This window comes from Capra hircus, chromosome 22 (assembly GCF_001704415.2).
Source record: "Capra hircus breed San Clemente chromosome 22, ASM170441v1, whole genome shotgun sequence".
In the NCBI taxonomy this organism is placed as follows: Eukaryota; Metazoa; Chordata; class Mammalia; order Artiodactyla; family Bovidae; genus Capra; species Capra hircus.
In genome coordinates this window covers 20,215,115-20,232,238 of record NC_030829.1, presented here as the reverse complement: position 1 = coordinate 20,232,238, position 17,124 = coordinate 20,215,115, and positions in this window count along the sequence as shown.

The following is a 17,124-nucleotide window of genomic DNA, read 5'->3' as shown; positions in this document are numbered from 1 at the left end:
CTGTGGTGTTGGATAAGACTCTTGAGAGTCCCTTGAACTGCAAGGAGATCCAACCAGTCCATTCTAAAGGAGATCAGTCCTGAGTGTTCTTTGGAAGGAATGATGCTAAAGCTGAAACTCCAATACTTTGGCCACCTTATGCGAAGAGTTGACTCATTGGAAAAGACTGTGATGCTGGGAGGGATTGGGAACAGGAGGAGAGGGGGACGACAGAGGATGAGATGCCGGGATGGCATCACTGACTTGATGGATATGAGTTTGAGTGAACTCCGGGAGTTGGTGAGGGAGGCCTGGTGTGCTGCAATTCATGGGGTCGCAAAGAGTCAGACATGACTGAGCGACTGAACTGAACTGAACTGAATCAGTGTAAGAGTGCTCCCCAGGAGGTTCAGTGGCAAAGAATCTGCCTGCCAGTGAAAGAGACATGGATTCAATCCCTGGGTTTAGAAGATCCCCTGGAAAAGACAATGGCAACCCACTGCCGTATTCTTGCTTGGGAAATCCCAAGGACAGAAGAACTTGGCAGGCTCTTGACAGTTCATGGGGTGACAAAAGAGTTGGACATGCCTTAACGACTAACCAATAATAACAATCAATGTAAGGGTGGGCTGGACTATATAGGACACAAACAGGGAACTCCTTCATAGAGACCATCATATAAAGTCGGGAGATGTAGAAATTTATCTCAACCATTTGCTGCTCAGTGGTAGAAGGTTTGGGCATTCCTGCTAGATGTTTCCATCAACCTTCACCATTTCCCCTACCCTCTCCAGGACCCACACCTTCCCCTCCCAGCTCATGCCCCATCCACTTCCCTTTGCATTCTGCTGTGAAACAATCAGCGGCTCTTCTTCTGTTCCTTCCTCTGTGGGTCTCTTGGACACCTTTGGCTTCTGTGTCTTTTCTCACACTGTCCAGTGCATCTAAAAGCTCTTACTCCCATCTTCACATACCCTATGAAATTCAGTTTTTGGTTTGAATGCATCCGATTAACATCCTTCTAAAATCCCTAGGGAAAATGAGCAAAAGACAAGAGAAGGCATGAAAAAATTAAGATGATCAGCCAATGTACAGCACCAATCTGGAGGTAATGCTAACCAAATAAAATGAAAGTGTGATCATTTTGCTAATATGTAGCTCCAAAATTATGATTTTTTTGGACAAACCTGTGTAATCTATATCATGCCATTGGTTTGACACATGTGCCTTTCTGACTATCCACCCAAATAGTTGTGTTAGGTTTCCAGAGAGCCTTTAACCTAGAGGTAGCTCATAAAATGGCAGATGAGTAGACAACCTTGAAAGTACATTTATTTGAATTCAAGCAATTGATTACATAAAAATTTTTAAATGTGTCAAGTTCAATTGTCACTAAATTACTGAAGAAGTATTCAATCCACATATTTCATTTGATGTTTTCAATTACAAAGGGGAAAAAAACAACAGTAAAAGCTATCAGATATATGATTTGTACTTTAACTCCTTTATCTCTCCTGTACTGATTTCGGCTCTGTGACCAAAAGCCTTGGATACAGATATTTTTGAAAAATTGCTGAAGGATTCCAGCTCCTCAGAGGAGATGCCCTGACGATTGTTTCTCTAATTAGAATTGCCACTTTAAGAACTATGGTAGTTTTATTTTAATGTTGTTAGAGGTAAATTATGGAATTTTCTTCACAACCACAGTTTGTTACATTTTTGGATGATTTGAGGTCTAGATCCATTATACACAGCAAAGATTTTGAGAATGAAAGTTGCAGCTTAAGTTAAAAATACATCATTTATATTTCTCAACAGTTCCTTAAATACAGTATGCTAATTTAAAAGCTGTGCTGCATAATATTCTCTTCAATTGTGTCATTACATGACAAGCATTGTGAGAGCATAATAAAATATTGCATGAGTCATGGGTTGAATATGCTGATGTGCTGAGTCGTGGCTGACTCTTTGTGACCCCATGGACTGTAGCCTGCCAGGTTCCTCTGTCCATGGAATTTTCCAGGCAAGAATACTGGAGTGGGTTGCCATTTCCTTATCCAAGTGGGTTGAATGGTGGCCTACAAATATTTATATCCATGCCCTAAGCCTTACGACCTGTGAATGTGACCTCATTTGGAAAGAGAATCTTTGTAGATGTATGTTAACAATGTGTAGATGAGGTTTATGATGTGTTGCTGCTGCTGCTAAGTCACTTCAGTCATGTCCGACTCTGTGCGACCCCACAGACGGCAGCCGGCCAGGCTCCTCTGTCCCTGGGATTCTCCAGGCAGGAACATTGGAGTGGGTTGCCATCTCCTTCTCCAATGTGGGTGAGCCCTACATCCAAACATAATTGTTCTTTTCTGAAAAAGCTATTTGTCTACCTTGGGTTTAGTTGTGGCACACTGGCTCAGTATTTGCAGCACATGGGCTTTCTAGTTGTGGCATGTGGGCTCAGTAGTTGTGTGGGCTTAGTTGCCCCTCAGCATATGGGGTCTTAGTTCTCCCACCAGGGATCAAACCCATGTTCCCTGCATCAGAAGGCAGATTTTTAACCACTGGACTGACAGAGAAGTCCTGAAAAGTGTCCTTTTAAAAGAAAGGACTCAAGAGAAGGAGTCTCAGACACAGAGTATAATAAAGCCAGGGGGAGACAGTGGTAGAGATTAGAGTAATGCAGCCAGGAAGAAGGTCTGGAGGCAACAATGCCTGGCCAAAGTGAGGTAATTCTCCCAAAAACCATCCAGAGGGAGGACAGTCATGCTGACACTTAGGTTTTGGACTTCTGGCCTTCAGAATCGTGAGAAAATAAATATCTGGATTTTTTTAATCCATCAAGTTTGTTGCAATTTGTTATGGCAACCCTAGGAAATGAATATACTACCTACCTATTCTGTATACTGTTGTAGTCTTTGATTTGATTTGTTATTATAGGTTATTATATTTATAATACATTATAGGCTATTCTATTTATAATAAAATAATATTAAATATGCTGTTATATGTATGTATTTCAAATTGATTTTGCTGCTGGAATAAATAATAGTTTAACATGTGAAAAGTGAAAGTGTTAGTTGCTCAGTTGTGTATGACTCTTTGTTACCCCATGGACTATAGCCCACCAGGCGCCTCTGTCTATGGAATTCTCCAGGCAAGAACAGTGGAGAGGGTTGTCATTTCCTTCTCCAGGGGATCTTCCTGACTCAGGGATCAAACTCACGTCTCCTGCATTGCAGGCAGATTTTATATAATCTGAGCCACCAAGGAAGCCCACATGCACATCTAAAAATATTTATAGAATGTCTACTATGTCCCAGACACTTTGCTTACATGTGGCCCATCACACACATGTTGGAGAAACTAAGACTTACTGTTGTGTCACTGTATTGCACAGTAGTTGGGAAAATCAGTTAAACTGGTACCTTCTGGATGGATCTCTTGCCAGCTTATTAGTTTTTATTTTACAGGAACTAAAAGAAAAATTAAGAATCATAATGTTGGCAGGCAAGGACTAGAGACACATGCTGTCACTTAAAAGGCAATCACCATGCCAGTCAAAAAACTCATTATTTGACATCTATGGATATTAATGTTGGAAGCAACTAGTTAGACTTCAGTCCCAATACTTATTCTCTTTACTTAAAAACTATAACTCCTAAAAACACTAGGGCAGAAAGGAAAAGTTATCAAACTATATACTTTCTACTCTACAAAATGTGTACCCAATAATTAAAACATCAGCATGAGAAGCAGAGAATGGAAGCACATTATTAATGTGGGGAAGCAGATTTTCATTTTTCATGTTATATTGTATAGCCTTTGAGCATCACAGAAAGAAGCAGTGAGTAAGGGCTTTGGGGAGCAAAAGATGTTTACACCAATTCAGATTAGTCATATTAGATGAATACTGAATAAGGAAGGGATACATTGAAAATCTGAAAAGGATTTGAAAATGTATTGTTTAAGTATTTCCTTTGGGCAGAACACCATGCTAGGTGTGTCAGTGTTGAAATCTTCCTAATGCCTCATGATTCAGTCAAATTACATGTCCTACATGAAAAATTTTCTTTTTGTTTAAATAGCATCTGTGTCTTTTAATACACAGCAGTAATTATGATCTACGTAACTAGTCAAGCACTCCCATCTAGATATGCAAGACTCAGTGTTACTCAGCAAAGAGAGGGAATCAGGAAGTCTTGGCTTGGGTTCTCATAATGGATATATGTCTTTTCACAGCAACCCATCCTTTGAGAATTTATTACTCTCTCATTCACTACATGTGATCCGTGAGGTGGTCACTGCAGTAACCTACAATTTTATAGTAAATCACACACAGCTAAAATATTTGGGAGCTGTCTATTGATGTTTGCAATTGATTGTGAGGTGTGTAAGCATGAGAAGGTTTAATGCATAGAGGTACAGATGAATAGATATGTAAAACAAAAACAAGATGAGTAAAATACTAACAGTACAATGTAGATGGTCAGTATTTTTATGTTCACTGTGGATTTTTTTCAAATTTGCTTTATGTTTAAATAAACTTTAATCTTGGAAAAATCTAACTGTGCCTTTTGGTGCAATTTTCATTATAAGTTATATTGCTTCTTAAATATCTTATTTCAGGAGGGAAAAAACTGAAATTTGTTTCAGAATGAAGCGCCTGGCTTCAGCTAATTGGCCACAAACAACTAATTCTGATGGAGAAGAAATCACCTGGTATTCTATTTTTTTTTATTTTTGACAAAGGTAGTTTTGATATTTGCGCAGATGTTGCAAACACTTAACTTTGTCACTACTTCCTGGTAATTTTTCACTAACCAGCTGACCCAATTTTGATGACTTCATCTGCAGGTATTTTTGAGGAGATCTAAATAAAAACTCTTTGGATACCCAGTAGGGATCCCAGGAACACACACAAAAGCAGCCTTTGGCAGGACTGCTTTACCTCCAGAGAACAACTACACACATGTCTACAGTGACTGTCTCTTTCAAGTGCAATGACAGAACTGTTCTCTTTGAAACATCAGCTCTTCTGGACACAGATTCTGTACAAAATTCTGTACAAAATTCAGTTCTAGACACAGGGAGTTCAAAGATGAATCAGGCATTCACTTTGCCTTTTAGCAGGATTCATAAAATGGTCTAACCACACTGCTACCTTAGAGCAAGTATAATGTTACTTGGGCCATAAGTAGAAAATGTTATGAAAATGATGAATAAATTAATGATAGGAATCTATACATAGGACATCACTTTTTTTCTCCATCCTCACCCATATCTTTAGGAATTTCCATCCCTTTTACCCATGTCTCCTTGTCCAAAGAGTATGGGAATATCCTCTAAATTTTCATGTAGCTTCTATTAGGTTAATTTTGGGTTTCAATGCCCAGGTTATTCTTGTACCTAGAAATACATAATTACAACCCTTTATTATTTGGGGGTGGGGGCTTCAGGGATCAAAATCAAACTCTTAATTCATATAAAATGAAGAAATAATCCTTTGAGGTAAAACAACTTGCTCAGATCACAAAGGAACTTCTTTGTCTTTCAAATTGTTGTACCCAATAATTGAATGAAAGTCCTTGATGTTTCAGAGTAGAACTGAAATCTATGAATGGACATTTTAAGTTGCTCTAACATTTAAATTTCAGATATAAATTGTGAAGAATTATTTTGAAGCATAGTCCTCAAAATTATTTCTTTTGATGAATCCCTCCTTTTCCATCTTAAGTATGCAAGTATTTCACTTTTTTACCCTGTTTGGCACTGCAGGCTTTTTACAAATGGTTCATCTGACTTCCTGGTGGTTCAGAGGTTAAAGCATCTGCCCCCAATGCAGGAGATCTGGGTTTGATCCCTGGGTTGGGAAGATCCCCTGGAGAAGGCAATGGTGACCCACTCCAGTACTCTTGCCTGGGGAATCCCATGGATGGAGGAGCCTGGTAGGCTACAGTCCACGGGGTTGCAAAGAGTCGGACATGACTGAGGGACTTCACTTTCATCTGACGCTAGATTTTATTTTCAATAGATTTCACTACCTTCAGTCTTGCTCATCCCTGATTCCTTTTTCTTGAGGCAGTCAGGTACATTTACATTTATTTATTTCCCCAAAACTTTTCACTGATTTCCCAACTACTTAACAGAATTTAACTTTAGCTTGCAATACCCTAGAAGACAAGGTTATAGCTTATCTTTCTTTCTGTCTCTCTCCATGCTTTCCTCTCTTTTTTCTTTTTTATCAAATATATACTTAGTTTCTGCTATGGATGATGGTCTCAATAAATGCTGAATACATAGATTAAAAAAAAACTGACTATATTATTATGGAGAAAATCCTAATCTTTTTTGAAAATTATTAAAGATAACTTAATGGAGATATAAACCATTTACATGAATTGGAATATTGTAAACAGCCTAAGACAGTAGAGAGATCAATTTCCTCCAAGTTGATGTATAGATTCAATTCCAGCAACTCTCTTTGTTTTGTTTTGATCTTTGTGGAACCTCACAAAAAGATACTAGACTATTTTATGTTAAAGCAAATGACAAAGAATCTCCAAGTTACATCTAAAGACAAGTTTGAAAGATCTTAGTAAAATAAAATAATAAATACAGCTTCAGTAATAAAAGGGATAGAAAATTGAAGAATGGAATAGAATGTGATCTTAGATAAGGACCCACACAAATGTGGAAACAATGTATAACATTTTGAAAATGTTGTTAGATCACTGGCAGAACAATTTACTCTTTAATAAATAGTGCTGAGACAATCAATCATCTTTATAGAAGAAAACAGAAATTGGATCCCTACCTCACACTGTGTACAAAAATCAATTTTACCTAGGGGAAAGGCAGCCTATAAAACAATATCTTGGAGAATATCTTTATGATCTTAGGCAGTTAAGAGTTTGTTAACTAATCTTTCAATGCGTCAAACCATTAAGAGAAGGATCAGTATCTATGTTTTAGTACTAGAATGTAGTATGACAATAGAGTCCATAAATACAAGAGAAGCCAAAAATTGGGAGAAAATATCTAATATCTCTAACACATAGAACTAAAAAAAAAGTATCCAGCATAATGAAAGAAATCAATGAGAAAAAATACAAACCAATAGCAAAAATATTAAATACGATTCTCAGAGTAGAGAATTACAAAAATGTAATTGAAACCCTAAGGAGATATCACGTATTATGCACCCATATTGACAAAATTAAAGTCTTCCAAAGAGCTCCTAGTAACCAAAGCCAGAACAATTTGAGCAACAAACATAAATAAAATAGTATTAAATTATAACTAAGGTTTAAAATAATTATAGGTAAGTCTATACTGATACATGGGACTTCCCAGGTGGCTCAGAAGTAAAAAATCTGCCTGCAACTGTAGGAGACGCAGGAGGTGCGGATTTGATCCCTGGGTTGGAAAGTTCCCCTGGAGTAGGAAATGGCAACCCACTCCAGTATTCTTGCCTGGGAAATCCCATGGACAGAAGAGCCTGGCCGGCCACACTTCATGGGGTCACAAAGAGTCGGATACAACTGAGCAGGCGCATGCACACACACACCACACACACACACATATGCTGGAATGAATAAATAAATGCATAAAATAGACAAATTTCACGTGAAGAAGAATTCCAAATGATTTATGTAGATACATCACCCTTAAGGAATTACAACATGCCTCTAAGACTATGATATGGAAAGGGTAATTTTCCACTGCAGAAATCTGAGAAACACTACCTGAGCCAGGTGATCAAGGTCAACATCAAGAATGAGAAGTGATGTTGATAACATGTGCTCTTGATATGATGTGATAAGAATGGGACTTTACCTCTGTGGTCTTTTCCTAATAATGGATAGTCCCACTGTAATCATGAGACTATACCTCAGACTATACCCAATCAAAGAGTAGTCTATAAAATACCTGAACAGTATGCCTTCCCCAAACTGTCAAGATCACTAAAAACAAAGTCTGAGAAACTGTCTAGCCAAGAAAAGTTTAAGAAGAGTTGACAAATAAATGTAATGCAGATGGCAAAGTAATGAGTTTCCTGGAGAAAAAGTAGATATTAGGTAAAAACTATAAAAATTTGAAAAGAGTATGGACTTGCATTAATAGTAATGTTTCAATTATTGGTTCATTAAATGTAACTTTTTCTTAAGTCACAAATAGAAGAAACTCAGTGTGGGAAATACTGGGAATGTGCCACACATTTTCTGTAAATCTAAAATTATTATAAAATGAACTGTAATTAAAAGAAAAGTATTTCAGCATCAATGTTGGTATGGATGTGGATTTACTTAAACACACACACACTACTGTTTTAACCAATATGTTATAACCAATTTGGTGTATTGTTAAATATTGTTTTGCATGGATGTGAGAGTTGGACTATAAAGAAAGCTGAGTGCAGAAGAATTGATGCTTTTGAACTGTGGTGTTGGAGAAGACTCTTGAGAGTCCTTTGGACTGCAAGGAGATCCAACCAGTCCATCCTAAAGGAAATCAGTCCTGGGTGTTCATCGGAAGGACTGATGTTGAAACCGAAACTCCAATAGTTTGACCACCTGATGTGAAGAGCTGACTCATCTGAAAAGACCCTGATGCTGGGAAAGATTGAAGGCAGGAGGAGAAGGGGGCAACAGAGGATGAGATGGTTAGATGGCATCACCGACTCAATGGTCATGAGTTTGGGTAAACTCTGGGAGTTGGTGATGGACAGGGAGGCCTGGCGTGCTGCAGTTCATGGGGTCACAAAGAGTCGGATACAACTGAGCGACTGAACTGAACTATATATTGTTTTAAGCAATATATTGTGTATATTGTTGTAACCAATCTGGCAAATACCTTGGCATTATTTAGTAAAGTTGAAGATGGGCAAACCCTATGACCCAGACAAATGGTATCTGGGATAGTCCTTAACAAAACAGTTGTACTCTTATACCAGGAACACACGTGAGATCATTAACAGACACCCATCAAGAGTAAACTATAAAAATCAAGGTTGTCTAGTCATGCAATGAAGTACTATATATCAGAAAAATGATTGAAGGACAGCTATATACTAAAATATATATCATTCTCAGAAATGACACAACAAGCAAAGAAACAAGTCATGGCAAAATATAACTGTGAACATTTTATTAAGTAGATTTGATACCTGCTAGATTAATCAGTATATTGTTATGGAGATTTATGTGTGGTAAAATTATAATGAAAATCATGGGTACTCTAGGAAAAGGGAGGCAATAAAAGAGGAACACACAGGAGCCTTCCAAAGGACTGAGAGCTGGGTAACAAGTGTTTGTTGTATCATTATCCTTTAAATCATACACAGTTTCACAAATTACACATTTTTTCCTACTCAAACTTGCTTATAGCAATTAGATGGGAAAACTGAAATAACTTTTTGGCCAATCCAATATTTTAAAAGTGCCAAAGTGACTTCTTAACTCACCCCAAAAAGCCCAAGGGTTGCCCTTGCATGCCTTCCTTTTTCTGTGGGAACAAGAAATGCATCAAGAGCCTCAGCTATGAATTTAAAAACTAAAGAAATGTACTTATGTTTGTAGGAAATTGATTCATTCTGGTGTTTTGGAAAGAGAGAAGAGATGCTTCTAAGTAGTTCAGGGAATAAGCCTTGGCTGATAATTCTTTTAATATGACAACACCCTGTTCCTGTACATGATGAATGAGGATCGTGCCCATGGCACTTAGATTTTCCAATAATGGCAAGTTTGAAGTCAAATGGAAATGTTCTTAGTAAGAGAAACTTTTAAGCAGTGAAATGGGGAGGGTGTATGAGAAGAAAAAAGTGAGAGCTATTAGATATTTTAATTCTCCAATATCCATTTAGATTGTTCTTAAGTTTCTACAATGGAAGTTGTTTGCATCTGCAAGAACAAATATCATGCCTGAACTGCACAGCACCTGTTTGCAGAGTCACTCATCAGTTCTTTTGGTCCAAAGGTAGAGCACTTAGCCTGGCCTAATCAATCAGTACCAGATTCTCCTGATCCAAAGTGACTGTTAATTTGATTCCCATATTCCAAAGAGGATCAAACAAAAGTGGTTATTAGTTGATGATAGCTATTATTAGTAATAATAACTCAATTCAAATCTATGCATTATAACAAAACTGGCTAGAGTTTCTGAGAAGGGCTAAAAGAGCTAAGGAAGTATAAAACCTGGAGTTGATGTGGCCAGTTGACTAGGTTGAAAGAGGAAACTGAGAATGCAACCTAAACTGAAAAAGGTGAATGAAAAAGATGGATGTGTAGCCAAACATCAGTGATATACGCTGAGTCCTAAATTAGTTGTACCTGAAGGTGGAATCAAAAGGCTCAAGAAAGAGAGCTTCCTAATAGATATCTTTTATCTCATCATAGCAGGAGCAGGAACTAAAACAAACAGAGAGTCAAAGCAGCCTGGGAATTGGACAAGATGATCCAACGTTGAACTTCTGAATATTCGGTTTTAGGCCTGAGAAATAGAATGAAAACTCTACCCATTTTCATGATTACATTTGCTCTCTAATCTCCACTTGGACCGGTGGAGCAGACAGGCAAAAAGCTACTGTTTTCACAAAGCCCTTTCTCTTTTAAGTTCTTAAGCGAGAATATAAATTGTTTCAGTGCATATGGTAAAGGTATGTACCAGGGTCTTAGGAATCTGTATTGCTTGTTTTTCCTGATGTTAAATAAGCATATACTGGATGCCTCCTATGAGTCAGGAACTTCCCAAGCCCAGATAAAACTATAAAATGTACCTCCTCTCTGTTCTCAAAGAACAGAGACCGTGGTATTAGTGACTAGAAGCATGCATTTTTTACTTCAAATCCTGACGGGCTTCACCATTTATTAGCCACCTAACATCTCTACCCTAATAGCTCAGTTGGTAAAGAATCTGCCTGCAATGCAGGAGACTCCAGTTTGATTCCTGGGTTGGGAAGATTTGCTAGAGAAGGGATAGGCTATTCACCCAAGTATTCCTGGGCTTCCCTTGTGGCTCAGCTGGTAAAGAATCCGACTGCAATGCAGGAGACCTGGGTTGGGAAGATTCCCTGGAGAAGGGAAAGGCTACCCACTCTAGTATTCTGGCCTAGAGAATTCCATGCACAGTCCATGGGGTCACAATGAGTAGGACATGACTGAGAGACTTTCACACACACACATACGCACACACACACACACAACATCTCTACAGCTTAGTTACTCCACTTAAAGCAGGAGTTTATAATTGACCCTACCTGATAAATGTCCTGTAATGATTAAATGAATTTTTATATATAAAGCACTGAGAAAATTACCTGGCACACAGTTACATTATATATGTGGTCATCAAATAAATAAAAATTTAAAAAAATATAAGGAACTCTTACTCCAAAGGGCATGTTTCACAGGGAGAGAAAAATACTGTTTTTGAATGTTTACTATTTTTCAAGCGCTGTGCTCAACATCTTATTTACGTGACACTGTTGACGTCTTCCATGTAGGGTGATTTTCAAAAAGAAAGTTATACCTCAGTACATATATGATGAAAAGCCCTTTCCAAACCATACCATCAGTATTATAGGTTGTTACCAATGTCCTGGGGGAGTCAGTGAAAGTGGAGCCTGACTTTTTAACTTTTACCTATACTAAGGATATTATGTATGAATTTAATAAGTTCTTCTTGACTTTCTTTGTGACTTCATGTCATAACTGTGGTGCATTCAGCATACAGAACCTTTTCTGAGTTAGTGGAGTTTATTCCTATAAAACCCACCGGCTCACTTGGCTGTGAAACCGTGTCTGAGTTTTGCTTGGACACCTCTGTGTTCATGTCTTGGTAACACTTAATCAAAACCCTAAGACCATTCTCCTTGACATTCACCTACCAGGAGAACATACCTATTAAATACTCCATCTCCCTGCTGCTCTCAGGACATTTCTGTTATTCTGAAAGGTAATACCTTTCATGCGCCTGTGCTCTGAAGGAGAAGCTGAACCCAGCTGGTCGTCCAAGTGCCAATTGTGAAGTTATTATCTGCTGCCCTGAGGCAAGAGCGGCTGGCAGCTCCTGATGGCAGCCCCTTCATGGGGGCTTCAGGTTGCCATAACTGGCTTTCTTGCCTCCACACCCTGCCTTAATGAGGATATGCTATGTTGGGCTTCCACCACCCACCACTTTTCAGTGGGGCAAGTTTCACTCCATGTAAAGTTGATCAAGCAAAAGCTTCAACAGCTGAGCAGAGGAGTTTTGAATACAATGAATCATTTGGAGGCTGGAGCTGGTTGTCCTAGTGCAAAAGTCACAGCTGCTAGCTCAATGTGGGGCTCATAGACAAGGAATCAGGAAATTTTGCCTTCGATGTCAATTTTAGTCATTGGTCTCCATTTTTCTTGATTATCAAGACTTGAAGCTGTGTATTATCTGTTTTCCTGGCTCTCACTGTGTATTTCATCCAGTGCATCAATTGAGACTTTTTCTGAAATTGTCACTTTGGCCACAGAGCTTATGGATGTACTATTTTAATAAGAGTAAATATTTATTTAATGCCTTCTGTATTCCAACCAGGAATCTAAGAGTTTTAGCTCTATTAGCTTTTTTATGGTTCATAGAAACTCTATGATGTTACAGTGAACATCATTCCGATTTGCAGATGAGATTAAGAGAATCAAGTCACATAAATAGGAGATGGCCCTAGGCTTGAAATTTAGACAGTCTGCTGTCAGCACCAGTAAACTGAACCACAAAGCCTCAAAATGAAGTGTAAGGACTGTGGGCTTTCACATCCCTGATATTGGCCCACCTGTGGCATCCCTCATTTCCCCCACAGCCACATCCTCCTCTCAGATTTCCCTCATATGCCAACTGTTTCCTCAGCTATAGCCAAATGTACCTCCTGGTATAGCATACCTGACCCAGGATACCCCAATCCAATTCTGCGTCAAGACTTTGGAATAAGAAACACAGCTAGTTACATGAGCCCATGGGGGCGTCACAAGATCACATGGAGATGAGGTTCCCCTTCAAGATGGCGAGGCCAGAGGACCATGAAGTCCTCTCCTAAGACGACACCAAATCTACAGCTACATATGGAATAACCTCCCCTGAAAAACAAACAAAACAGCAACAACAAAAAACCCCTAAGAGCCAGTGGAGCGACTCCTATGTATCACATGGGGCAAAATGGAGTTTTCCTGGAAGCAGGTGGCAGAGGCTGGGGCACCAACTGGCCATTAATGCCATCCCAGTGCCAAGACCCACAGGAGGAATTTCGACACCCAGAGCTTCCTGAGGACTCGACTTTGAACTCCACATCGAGCACCCCAACTTTTAAGATCTACACCTGGGAGACAAGGCTCTAAAACATTCAGCTTTGAAAATCAGCGGAGTTCGGTGTCCAGGAGACACACAGGGGTATGCGTATCTGAGAAAGGGATGCAAAGGGCTACAGACCGGACTTACCCGCCTCAGGTCCCCGTGGAAACTGCGTTTGAGGGGTGCCAGAGGTCGTGTGGGAAGAGGCTCCTTTGCTGTTTCGGAGCGTCAACCTGAGAGGCAGGTGTTGATGTGACACGCGGAGGTCCCGCTGGCTGGGCAGCCCTGCAAAGGGGCCCGGTGGGCGGTGTCATCTCCCCCGCCCCCCACCACGCGCCATACGCGGGCCTCCCCAGCGCCTGTCTGGAACCTTCCACAGCGGCCCCTGTCAGTGCCTCTCCGGTCCAGATTTTCGTAGCTGCCACCAGGGTACCCACGTACTTTCCTTGTTCTGGTGACCCAGTGGGGTCCCACAGGCTTGCCACCCACAAGAGAAAGTTCTTCAACAGCCGCCACCTCCAGGGCAGAGCAGGAGGCGACAGATCAGGAGCTGAGTCCTCCTCGGTGAAAGAGGCCTAATTTTCATCCCCTCAGTGCAGCTTGACAGGCGGCTTCTAATTAGACACGTGGTGAGGGCAACTGTGATCCTTTCCAGAGACTTCCTGAGGCTGTTTTCTGCACTCCCTCAGCTGCGGTGCTCCATGCACCACTCTGGGCAGGGTGTACACTCTGGAGCCTCACGGGACTGCAGCCACCAGAGAGTTTGTGGCAGGCAGAGCCCAGACTGAGGACTGAAACACACCTCCATTTTTATTTTTTTTCCCGCTGAGAAAGAGGCCTGTTTGTGAGAAGCTCCGGCCTGAGGGGAAGCTCTCACGTCCAGCCTCCCCGCGTGAAGAGGCTGCGCTGCCATCTTGGCGCCCGCTCCGCCCGCACGGCTATCCCCGGCGCCACACACGGGAGCTTCCACACTCATCTGGAGACCCGGTATTTGTCACTGCTGCCCTGGAGACGCTTCCAGACGCCTGGTTCTGGCGGCTTCTGTTCCTGTCCCCACAAGACCGTGTCTATGCGTTTGCAGAAGAGCTGCTGCCTGAAGCTGAGTTTCCTGTCAGCCCCCGTCAGGTGCCCACTGAGACCCCCGCCGCCCCCATCAGGATGCTGACAAGTCTGGTCACAGCCTCACCCAGTGGGAGCCCTAAAAATAAAATAGGCTGCTGGCCGGTCAAAAAAGCTGAGAGACGTCCACGAGCCAGGGCCGGGCTGCAAGATAAGGTCCATCGGTGCGACACCTCTCTTTCTAGATCCGAAAGGTGGCTGCTTCATCTCATGCACAAAACCAACCCGGAGAGTCCAGCAACATGAAGAAATGGAGGAATATGTTCTAAATGGAAGGCCACATTGTAAAGGGGCTGGAGTGGCATCTTTGTATTTCAGAAGCACTGGCAAAATGCATTTCCGGGGAGAAGTATCAGAAAGGAAATAAACAATGTTCCAGTGGCAAGTTTCACGAGATAGAAAAAAAAAGGGGGGGGGATAGAAACTCCATTTTTACCAGCATCCTTAATCCTAGAAAAGAGAAGTTAATCTGGGAGAAGAGAATGATGCGGATGTGCAGAGATATGAAGAGACAGGAAGATTATGAAATCTTAGATCACCTCCTGGAGAAACTCCAGCTCTCATGTGAGAGTCAGCTACACCTGCCCAGCTTCTCACCATGTGTTCTGTTTCCTCTGTAGCCGTCAAATAAAGTCATCTCAACCTTCAACCAGCTGAAATAACTGTTTTCTTCAGCCACAGGACATTGGACCAAGATATTCAGGAGAGAATTTGGTAAGTAGCTTTATTTGATCCCAGTATTCCATGTTGAGGTTAATTCTCCAAGATTAAGTAAGAAATGTAATTATGCTATATATTTTCTTGATGTTTAGTGGAATATTATGTTTTTAGGTTTTGACCTCTACCTTTTGGCATGTTTACAGAATCTTGGTTATTTTTGGACACTCAGTGTTTATTTACCTTGTTACTGGGGTCAGTCTCTCTTAGGTTTTCGCTGGGGAGTCACTCACTATCTTCATTTCAGTCCTTCAGGTTGGGGAAAGTGGAATGCCCAGTTCAAAGGGAAAAGATTATTAGGGATTCGCACAGCCCTAACCCAGGGGATTTGATGAAGGACAAACTATTGACTTAAGTCAGCTCAGTCAGTAAAAGAGAGTAAAAAGTGTAGGAAATATTGGGATAAAAATGCTCACACTGGCTGACAAAAGTGAATCAGGAGGGAAGAGCCCTAGGATCACCAGAGCTTACTTTTTGGCCTCCCTCAAGGAAAAAGTCTAGGAAAAGAATTGTTCTAGATGAAGGGGGAGATGAAAAAATGTTGATTGAGTCCTTGTAACCAGCCATGCCTGAATCTGTATGTTTTTCCTGGATTAATTTATTTGAGCCATGTTTTTAATATTTTCTTTTGTATACCATTTAATTTGGAGGCATTTTCACATTATATTGGACAATGTGAAAAGAAAGATGTGATGTAATGTATATATTATGACTCCATTATCATAATATAATCAATGCCAAGAAACCGTCTCCCTTTCCGCTCTTCTGCTCTCTCTTTCCTCATCTATCCAATTATGGATGGATGCACATCAGATTTTTAAACACTGCTTACTTAGGGGTATATATTGCTGCAGGTGAAGTTAGAGGAAGACAGAAGAGGTGGGGATAGTTGTGAGGAATCATCCTGTGATGGTACCTGATTTATGCAAAACCACATAGATGTGGATAGAAACATATGATAGTATCATCAATAGAATGTTGATATTGATTTGCCCAGGTTGATGGGATTTTAACTGATTTTTATATATTTATCCTTTAATATATTTTACTATTTTAGCAATAAGAAGATATATTCAAAAGAAATATGAGTTATACACAGAAAAATATGCAATGTACTAGTCAACATTTCCTAATCTTTAATCAACTGTTAACACTTAAATTTATTAATACTCCTTTTGGTAACATAAGTTTAATAATGCTTTAAAATGATTCCTTGGAAAATGTGTTAATCAAACACTGGAGTCAACAGAATTGAATGCACCTCTTTATGGACTACATATAATATGAATGTATAATGTCAATTTCTATGAGAGGTTATTTAGCATTTCCAAATTTACTGGACCATAGAATACCCCAAAGAACTTGTATAATATGGAGTACATTTTGGGAAATACAGAAAAAAACAAGAAAGGAAAGAAATACTAAGGCTTCAAAGTTGTATATCCTGTAGTCACATCAGAAGATGAAATAATTGCTTGGTGTGTGATCTTGAATTAGTCATGTGCCTTCCTCATGTCTCAATAGTCTTATAAACCTCCTTCTGAGGGTCATTGTGAGAATCTTCTGCAATAAATGTGATGTCATATTGAAAACAGTCTGTGAATTTGTGGGTTACCTATATAATTTTCTCTTATGATATGTGTTCTCCAAACCCACAAAATAATGTAAACAATTTCAATGCATTTTGTGTTATTTTTTATACCCTTCCCTACTGTGGCTACCACACACACTCACATATATACAAACACAAATATATTCACATTTTTTCTGTTCTATTTTGAAAGAACAACCATTGCACTTTTTATGTGGGCACAAAGCATAATTTACTCTGAGACTGAAAAAATTAAAACCCCTTAAAGAAGCAGTCAACCTTGTGAATTAGTGGAGAAAGGGAAATAACAAGAACAGTTGTACTGTTTATGTCTAATTTAATAAAGCCAAACAAAAATGTACTTAAATTAGGCAAAAAGGTAAAGTTATTCTGACTCTGAGTTGCTTTAC